We start from the raw sequence: 9,647 nt of genomic DNA on the forward strand, positions 1-9,647 counted from the left end.
GTTAATGGTGTGTGGGAGAGTGTGAGCCACCGTGCATGCATGAAGAAGGTCAGAGGAACCTTTGCGGGGTCCATTTTCTCCTTCACCTTTATGTGGGTTCCAGGTGTCCAACTCAGGTCATCAAGCTCACCTGCAAGCATTTTACTTGCTGAACCAAACCCCCAGCTCTGGATCCTAGTTTTAATACACTGTGGAGTTCTGGAAAGAACCACAGTGGTGGTAACCAGTGGCCTCAGAAAGTAACTACCCTAGTGCCAAATTTCCACTCCTGCTTTGGCCACTGGGGAGTGCCCAAGGCATCGTGCTGCCTGCTATTTGATACATAGCCTTTTGTGGAGCTATATGTAGACTTGACTTGAAAGCTGGGACCCAGAGAGAAGAAAAACATCTGTGTCTTGAGCTGGCTTTAAGCTTAGCTTATGTCCTAGCTGTTGATGGCTAAGTGACTTCAGCCAGTTGGGGTGGGTTTTGTGGCTCTGAGTTGTAGCTGCTGCTGCTGAGGTATGGACATAGGTCTAGTGACACCGAGGCCTGACACTTGCACAGTTGGCCTAGGCAGGGCAATCTTTCTATTGAAGACAGGGCAATTGTGTCATTTCAATTTCTGCACAGCCATGTCCCTTAGGGAACTTGTAGAATGGGTGTCTGTGCAGATCAGTGGGTGACACTTCTTAAGGGGGCCACAAGGTAACTCCGGTGCAGAAACTGGATATAGGGAAGGAAGGCCTTGTGGTTCAGGGCTTACAACCTTCTTAAGGGCGGGACCTGTGCTGAGACCCCAGGTTCAGACCTGGCAGGCTATGGTGGTGGTTTAAAAAAAAAAAAAAAAAAAACTTAATGGGATGGGTGGGAGGTAGCTTCAAGCATGTGGCCTCTCAGCCAGCTGTAGATCCTGTTCCCAGAATTTACTTGCCAAATTTCCACACTGGACTTGAAGCACTGCTGTGTTCAGATGGCTTAGGATAGGAAACCAGTGTTTTATTGTAAAATACTTGTATTAATGGCATGTTTCTCCTCCTTCCCCGTCCCCTCCCCATACACAGTGTTTCTCTGTGTAACAGCTCTGGCTGTCCTGGAACTCACTCTGTAGACCAGTCTGGCCTTGAACTCAGAGATCTGCCTGAATGGCATGTTTCTAACTATGGCCTTTAAGACTCCCAGGTACAGCTGGGCAATAGTGGTGCATACCTTTAATCCCAGTGCTCCGGAGGCAGAGGCAGGTGGATCTTTGTGAGTTCTAGGTCAGCCTGGTCTACAAAGTGAGTTCCAGGACAGCCAGGGCTACACAAAGAAACCCTGTCTCAGGAAAATAAAGACTACCAGGTATATTTGGGTTTGGACTCTGTACATCTAGACTAGAAACTATAGTCTGAGATGCTAGTCATGGGGCAGAGTAAGGAGTGGACATACTCGAGAGCTGGCCCAACATACAGGTTTCTCTGGGTAGCCGTGTGGATTGTGGACCAGTAATAATCAGTGGGTGGGAAGGTGTCCATGTTGTACTGAGGCAAGAGCATATGACCACTCCTTCGTCATCTATTGGCTTTCCTTCCTTGCTAGACCCTTGCCACCTTTCCGTGGGATGCCTTGTCCTCCATACATACCCTCTGACCCCAACATGGTGACGTTGAGACGGGTCCTTTGGGGTCTTATCCCCTGCTTTGTTGTATAAGGCCTGCAGAACCTATATGTTCCTGTCAGCAGGGTGCCATGGGAGCCCAAATGGGAGGTACCCACCAGCTGCAGAGCTGTGCAGGGAGATGGAGGCAGGGAGTGGGAGGTGGAGAACCTTGCAAGTTGTATAAGGTGAAGATCTTGAGTGGAGGATTGGATGGGGTGGGGGGGTTGCAGAAGAAGGGAATGGGGAGGGAGATGGACAGGAAGGTCATGGGGATAGAGTTCTATGCCAAAGAAAGGGGCTTGAAGGACAATAGCAGATGTAGGTCAGAGACAGGGAAGGGACCTTGAAGGTAGGTGAGGGTACTCTCTTCACTATCAGAAGGCTTGAGCTGCCAAGCATAGGATTGCCCTAGAGAGTGGTGCACCTCCACCCTGGCTGCTGCATGTTTTCCAAGCATAACCCCACCAGCAGCTGTCTATCAAAATACCAAATATAGACTGGTGCATGATCCAGCAATCCCAAGATTCCCTTAAGGAATGAAAGCAGCTCTCCAGCAGAAGCTGCCACATAGCCCAGAGGTGGGACAACCCAGTGTCTGTGGTCAGCAGCATGTGGGTCCATCCATCACGTGGGGCACTACTCAGCTATAACAGGAGAGAAACCCCCTCCTACAATGGGGATTGATCTGGAGGAATCAATTTTTTTGAGCTGAGGATTGAACCCTGGGCCTTGCTCTTGCTAGGCAAGCGCTCTACCACTGAGCTAAATCCCCAATCCTATTTGGGTTTTTTTTTGTTTTTGTTTTTGTTTTTGTTTTTGTTTTTTTGATACAAGAGTTTCTCTGTGTAGCCTGGACTGACCCAGAACTAGCTTTGTAGACCAGGCTGGCCTCGAACTCGCAGAGATCTACCTGCCTCTGCCTCCAGAGTGCTGGTATTAAAGTCATGTACCACCATTGCCCTGCCTCTTCACACCCATTTTAATGTGGGTCCCAAAAAAATGTGGATACATCTCCAGTGTGCAGAGACACAATTGCCGGAGGGCCAGACCAAGTCAAGCCTTGAGCACGTTCTTCAGCATTTACCGTGTCTTCAGAATTCAGAAGGTCCAAAGGTGACAATAGGTAAGCAGTACTTTTGTCCCAGAAGCAGTTGGGCTTGAGACGTATGAAGACCACTCAGGAGTGGTGTGGCCAGAGGCACTTGACTGTGGGCTTGGGATACCCTAGACTTGGACTTGAGGAAACAAGGCGTTTTTCTACTTGCCTCTGTCTAGACCAGTGCTGTCATTCACCACGTAGCTGGAATCCTGGGCAGGCATGGGTGAAAACACAGCCACATCCTTGGTTTGGGCTGTGTGGTCCACAGATACCTGACTAATAAGAGACAACATCCAGGCCACTTAGTCCATTGTGCAGTTGCTGGTAGCACAGTGCCTGCTGGGTGGGGGTGGTATGGGGAGAGATATATGTTCCAGGATGGCAGGCATACCAGGGGTGTTGTTGGTTGTTTTTACTCTTTGGGCTCTTTGGGGGCCTGCCACCCAGCTTCCAAATAAATCACACACTGAGGCTTATTATTTCTTATAAATGCCCAGCCTTAGCGTGGCTTGTTTCTAGCCAACTTTTCTTTTCTTTTTTCCTTTGATTTTTTTCAAGACAGAGTTTCTCTATGTAACAGTCCTAGCTGTCCTGGAACTCGATTTGTAAGACCAGGCAGGCCTTGAACTCACAGAGATCTGCCTGTCTCTGCCTCCCAAGTTCTGGGATTAAAGGCGTGCGCCACTACTGCCCAGCATCTAGCCAACTTTTCTTAATTTAAATTATCCCATCTCCCTTTGCCTCTGGGCTTTTCCTTTTCTTACTTCTGTAATCTTACTTTCACGCTTACTCCGTGGCTGACTGTGTGGCTGTGTGGCTGTGTGGCTGTGTGGCTGTGTGGCTGGGTGGCTGGCCCCTGGAGTCCTCCACCTTCTCTGGCTACTTCTTCCTTTCCCTAGATTTCTCCTTCTATTTATCCTTTCTGCTCGCCACCCCCACCTATCCTTTCTCCTGCCTTGCTGTTGGCCGTTCAGCTCTTTATTAACCCATCAGGTGTTTTAGACAGGCACAGTAACACAGCTTCACAGAGTTAAACAAAAGCAACATACACAAAAGTAACACAGCTTAAAATAATATTCTACATTTCCTTTTGTCTAAAGAAAGGTTTTAACTTTAACATAGTAAAACTGTATATAATAAGATCAATTATCAAGTAAAGATTACATTCACAATGTACTGAGTTTCAATTCATTTGTGTCTGGTACATTTAAAGAAAATACTCTATAATCTAGCCTATCTTAGTAAATCCAAAATTATATACCTACTTTACTTTCTATCATATCTAAGGAAAAATGCAACTATAACTATCTAGTCTTCAACTCCAAAGACCCCAGAAGGATATAATATTATTCAAGTAAACAAAAGGTGCATTGCAAACAACTTCCAAAACCTCTAGAAATGACAGAGACATCTGACTGCCTGGACAGTCACCCGCAGTTTCTCTGCAATGTTGGGGCATCCATCTTCAGTCTACAGGTCTGTAGTATTTGGCACACTTTTTTTTTTTTTAGCTGAGGATCAAACCCAGGGCCTTGCACTTGCTAGGCAAGCACTCTACCACTGAGCTAAGTCCCCAACCCCACACTTTTTGATAAAGCAGGAAATTTGAAAGACTGTACCACCTCTATTGGCAGTCTGTCAGTCATTTTCCTCTGTGGCCTGCAGAATGTCGGGCAGTTTCTTCTGTGAAGTGGGAACCCCAAAGGCCCATCCTGGCTTGATTTGGCAAAGTTCAGTGGTCACTTTCCTATGGGTCCTGCATGTCCAGTTTATACAACATACTGTCAAGCAGTCCAGGCATGAGCAGCTTCTTGCCCAAATGGCTAGCCTTGCCACATTGAAAGAAAACTCCATAAGGAGTTTCTTCAATGCCCATCATCTCTGAAGTAAATTGGTGCTGCCAGGAGCAGATGTGCCTCATTGTCACGAAAAATGCTAAGTTAACAAAACATTAAAAAAAATTTATTTATTTATTATGTACACTGAAGAGGGTGCCAGATCTCATTATAGATGGTCATGAGTCACCATGTGGTTGCTGGGAATTGAACTCAGGACCTCTGGAAGAGCATCAGTGCTCTTAACCTCTGAGCCATCACAAAAGCCATATTCTGTAGATCTTTGAAAGATTTGAAGACCATCTATCTATCTAAAATATATCACTGTGGGCTGGAGAGATGGCTCAGAGCACTTGACTGTTCTTCCAGAGGTCCTGAGTCCAATTCCCAGCACCCATAAGATGGCTCACAACCATCTGTAATGGGATCAGATTCCTTCTGGTGTGCATGAAGAAAGAGCTCTCATAAAGTACATAATAAATAAATCTTTAAAAAATATACATATTGCTGGGCGGTGGTGGCACATGCCTTTAATCCCAGCACTCGGGAGGCAGAGGCAGGCGGATCTCTGTGGGTTCGAGGCCAGCCTAGTCTACAAAGCAAGTTCCAGGACAGGCCCAAAGCTACACAGAGAAACCTTGTCTTGAAAAACCAAAAACAAAAAAAAACAAAAACAAAAACAAAAAAACAACATATGATCTGGAAAGCATACCTAACATATTTACAATTTTGATTGTTATAAATGACCAACCACTAATCTATGTTTCCTGATTATCCTATATAGTTTATAATAACAGCTTTCAAAAACTAGAACTTCACCCTACATTTCCTAATGAACTGCATAGGCACAATACCTCAAACAAAAATAGAAACATACACACAATATGTTGCAACAAAAATAACCTTAAATTTTTTATCAATATACAAAAATCCTTTAAACAAAAGTAGAAATATATATGCAGTGTAACAAAAATAACTTCAAATTTGTACCAGTATACCAAAATCCATGCCAATGCAAAATATCTGAGATTAATAGTTGTTTTTTTTATCCTATATTCCTATATTCCCCTAAATGATAACAAATGTCCATAATGTACCAAATAATTAAAGACCACCCACACCCCCAACTCTCTGGAATGTGGGTGTTGTTTTCTCTAGATTGCTCCCTGTTGTCTGTGGGTAAAGCATCTTTAGGGGTCCCTGTGAAAATTGAGATAATAGCCAAGTTCTGGGAAGACCAGCTATAGCCTTTGTTGATAGATATCACCTGTCAAGTTTCAGGAGGTCTCCCTTGATCAGACCTGATCCATATTAACCTGGACTGATCCACAGACTCTTGTTTCCTGTGGAAGCAGAAGCGCAACTGCCTCTCCAAAGCAATGCATCTTTTAAGTTCCATTTTACAAATATATTTTTTGATTTCCATTTTAAAGTTAAGGCATTCTTAAAATATCTAGGCTGGGGCTGGAGAGATGGCTCAGAGGCTAAGAGCACTGGCTAGTCTTCCAGAGGTCCTGAGTTCAATTCCCAACAACCACGTGGTGGCTCACAACCATCTGTAATGAGATCTGGTGCCCTCTTCTGGCCTGCAGGCATACATGCAGGCTGTATGCATAATAAATAAATACATCTTTAAAAAGAAAATTTAGGCTGGTGTATGTCATCAGTCCCTTTTTGAATCCCATGCCTCTCAGCAGCTGTTGTTTGCTTGTCAGCATTTGAAACATTCAAAATGGACACAATACTGTATGGGATCCAGACTCCCTGTGTATTTCCCATCTCTACATGGCTCTTTTCTTTTATATTACTTTAACTGTCTCTTTAAAGACTTAAAAAAATATTTCAGGGGTTGGGGATTTAGCTCAGTGGTTAGCAAGCGCAAGGCCCTGGGTTTGGTCCTCAGCTCAAAAAAAAAAAAAAAAAAAAAAGTCTTTCTGTGACTGCCTATACCCATTTTCTTTTCTTTCTTAAATCTACACACATTGTAAAACACACTGGAACCTTTTTAGAGGTTTTTCTACCTGGACCTCTTTTACTGTGTATCTTTTAGCCTTTTTTGACTGTGTGAGCAAACCTTTAAACTGCTAGCCTATACTTGGATCCTCTGTGAATGGCTCTCTGCTGGCTCTGCCTGCTTCTCGGGTCGTGAAAACCAGGCCTAAAACTCACAGCTGGGTCAGAGGTTCGTGACTGAGAACTGCGTTCAACCTTCCTAGAGCTCTAGAATGCCAATGCTCGTGCTGTGGCGGGTGTTTTTCCTTAGTTTTTTGTTTCTATTTAACCCAAAAAGGGCTGTTTAACTGCTCTGCTGTCAGCAGAGTTTCTTAAAGGAGCTGTATTATTATTATTATTTTCAAGTTTTCTCAGGCCCTACATAGAAATACAGACCCCACATTGGGCATCAAAATGTTGGTTGTTTTTACTCTTTGGGTTCTTTTGGGGGCCCGCTACCCTGCTCCCAAATAAATCACATATAGAGGCCTATTGTTACTTATAAATGCCCAGCCTTAGCTTGGCTTATTTCTAGCCAGTTTTTCTTAACTTAAATTATCCTGTCTACGTGGTTTTTTTTTCTTCTGTTTTTTCTCTGTGTAGCTTTGCGCCTTTCCTGGATCTCACTCGGTAGACCAGGCTGGCCTTGAACTCACAGAGATCCGCCTGGCTCTGCCTCCCAAGTGCTGGGGCGCGTGCCACTGCCGCCCGGCCTGTCTACGTGTCGCCTCTGTGCTTTTCCCTTTTTTGACTTCTGTAATCTTACTTTCACTCTTCTTTTAAAAAATTATTTATTTATTATTTATTTTGGGAGCTGAGGACCGAACCCAGGGCCTTGCGCTTGCTAGGCAAGCGCTCTACCACTGAGCGAAATCCCCTTATTTCACTCTTACCCCGTGGCTGGCTGTGTGGCTGGGTGGCTGGCCCCTAACGTCCTCTTCACCTTATTCTCTTGCTCCTTGCTCATCCTTTCTCTCCTATTTATTCTCTCTGCCTGCCAGCCCTGCTGTCCTTTCTCCTGCCTTGCTGTGGGCCACTCACCTCTTTATTAGACCAATCAGGTGTTTTAGACAGGCACAGTAACACAGCTTCACAGAGTGAAACAAATGCAACATAAAAGAATACAACACATCTTTGCATCATTAAAACAAATGTTCCACAGCATAAACAAATGTAACATATCTTAAAATAATATTCCACAACACAGGAGCTTCACAGTAGGTGCAGAGTTGGGATAGGGCCTGCTATCTGAGGAGCTCAGGAACTATAAACCCCAACTGCACAAAAGCCTGGGCAGGCTTGCTTGTCTCCAGAGGCCTAATGGCCATACCAGGAGCTTTAGTCAGTAAGTGTATAGCAGACATCTAAGCAGAGGACAAGTGGGCATCCCTGGAGCTTGTGGGATGCATCCTGCAGGATTTAGGAACATATGGCTACTCTTAAGGAAGGTTAGGCTGGGAACAAGCTGGGACTCAAGTTTGGGACTCAAGTTTGGGACTCCTGGGTGGCTCAGAAATTTTAGCTGCTACTGTGGTTTATGACTATTAAGTGCTTAGCCCTACCCAACTAACAGGTACTCCTACTGTTGAGTCTCTGAGAAGGATAACGAATTTAATCAGTTCACTGAGTTTAAATAGCAGTTTCTGTTTGGGGGAGCAGAGAGGCAGCCTTGTGCCTGTGCTCAGTGGGCTCTGCTGGTGCTCTGTGCTGAGTGAGAGGCTGGGGTAGAGATGCTCTGGCCCCTTCCATAAACGCTCCACTGTGAAGTCCCTTTAGTGCCTCAATAAAGCATTCCCTAATCACCCGATGAGACTCCACACATCACGTGAGGCTCTGGGGGATGGTGCTGATTTTCAGGGTTTTGTTTTTACTCATAGCTCTTCTTTTATTTGGATAGCAGTTTCATCACTATGGTCAAGAACATTCAAATATGAACCCAAATAAATCCAGATGTTAAATATTGGTCTTCAAACATAGCCAATGATGCCATGTTTGCCTATCATCTTTCCGACATAACCACAGCCACACTTCAGTGACCACCAAACTATTCAGCATATCTGCCTTAACTGTTAACTGTTGAAGCTACCAGTTTTAGCACTTGGAATTTTTTTTTCAAGCTCTGCATAGCTATAGGGAACTCAGCAGGAGTTGGGGAATCAGGGCAACCTTGGTGTACTACCAAAATGTGGCCAGTCATGGCTTTGAGTTTTACCAGTGCAGGGGCCTTCTCTGAGAGGTTACTGATGAACTGAGCCATGGTCTAAGGTAGAAGGTCCATCACCTTGAACCACCAGCTGAATGCAACCTCTGGAAGCTTGTTTGCTGCTTTGTGTTTAAGTCTGTCATCTTGGCACTGCAGCTTACAGGAGATCAAAGCTAATATGGGATATATGGTGAGGTCCAGTCTCAAAGAGCAAAAAAAACAAAAACAAGCCGGGCGGTGGTGGCACATGCCTTTAATCCCAGCACTCGGAAGGCAGAGCTAGGCGGATCTCTGTGAGTTTGAGGCCAGCCTGGTCTACAGCGCGAGATCCAGGACAGGCACCAAAACAACACAGAGAAACCCTGTCTTGAAAAACCAAAAACCAAAAACCAAAAACAAAAACTTTGAATTTTTAAAATGTTTGTGTTGAGGAATTTATTCCCTTAACTTCTAAGGATATTTAAGATCCAGTTCCTCTTTTTCTTTTTTTGGAAGTACATACAAAAGTGGCCTGTGTTGAGTAAACAGTTGATGGGTTTTGTGTGTGTCTGGGCCCTTTCCTGCTGAGAAATGACATTCTGGTATTTGCCTTAGTTGTCCCCTCAAGCTGGGTCGAGGATACCAGGACTATAAGCAGGACCAACTCCATCTCTTCCCCCAACAGTGAATAAACACAAAGGAATCGACTTAGTGAAAATCACTGAACTCCCATAGGGAATGAAGCACTGGCCTGCTCCCCAGTCTGGTGCTAAGTGAAAGAAGCCAGAGCGGAAAATGTACTTTGAATCAGCAGATCCAGAGTAGCTGAAGCGCTGCAGCCTGATGTGCATGGAGTGGGAATGAGGTTGAGTTAGATAGATGTACGAAACGTGCTAAAAAACCACCACATCACACACT

At 44.8% G+C, this 9,647-nt stretch overlaps 1 pseudogene; it reads right to left on the bottom strand.

The window, feature by feature from the left end:
• Window positions 1-7,710: 7,710 nt before the first annotated feature.
• On the bottom strand, window positions 7,711-8,997 carry LOC118581681 (annotated as a pseudogene).
• Between the last annotated feature and the right edge of the window lie 650 nt (window positions 8,998-9,647).

Source organism: Onychomys torridus, chromosome 4 (assembly GCF_903995425.1).
Source record: "Onychomys torridus chromosome 4, mOncTor1.1, whole genome shotgun sequence".
NCBI classification, from domain to species: Eukaryota; Metazoa; Chordata; class Mammalia; order Rodentia; family Cricetidae; genus Onychomys; species Onychomys torridus.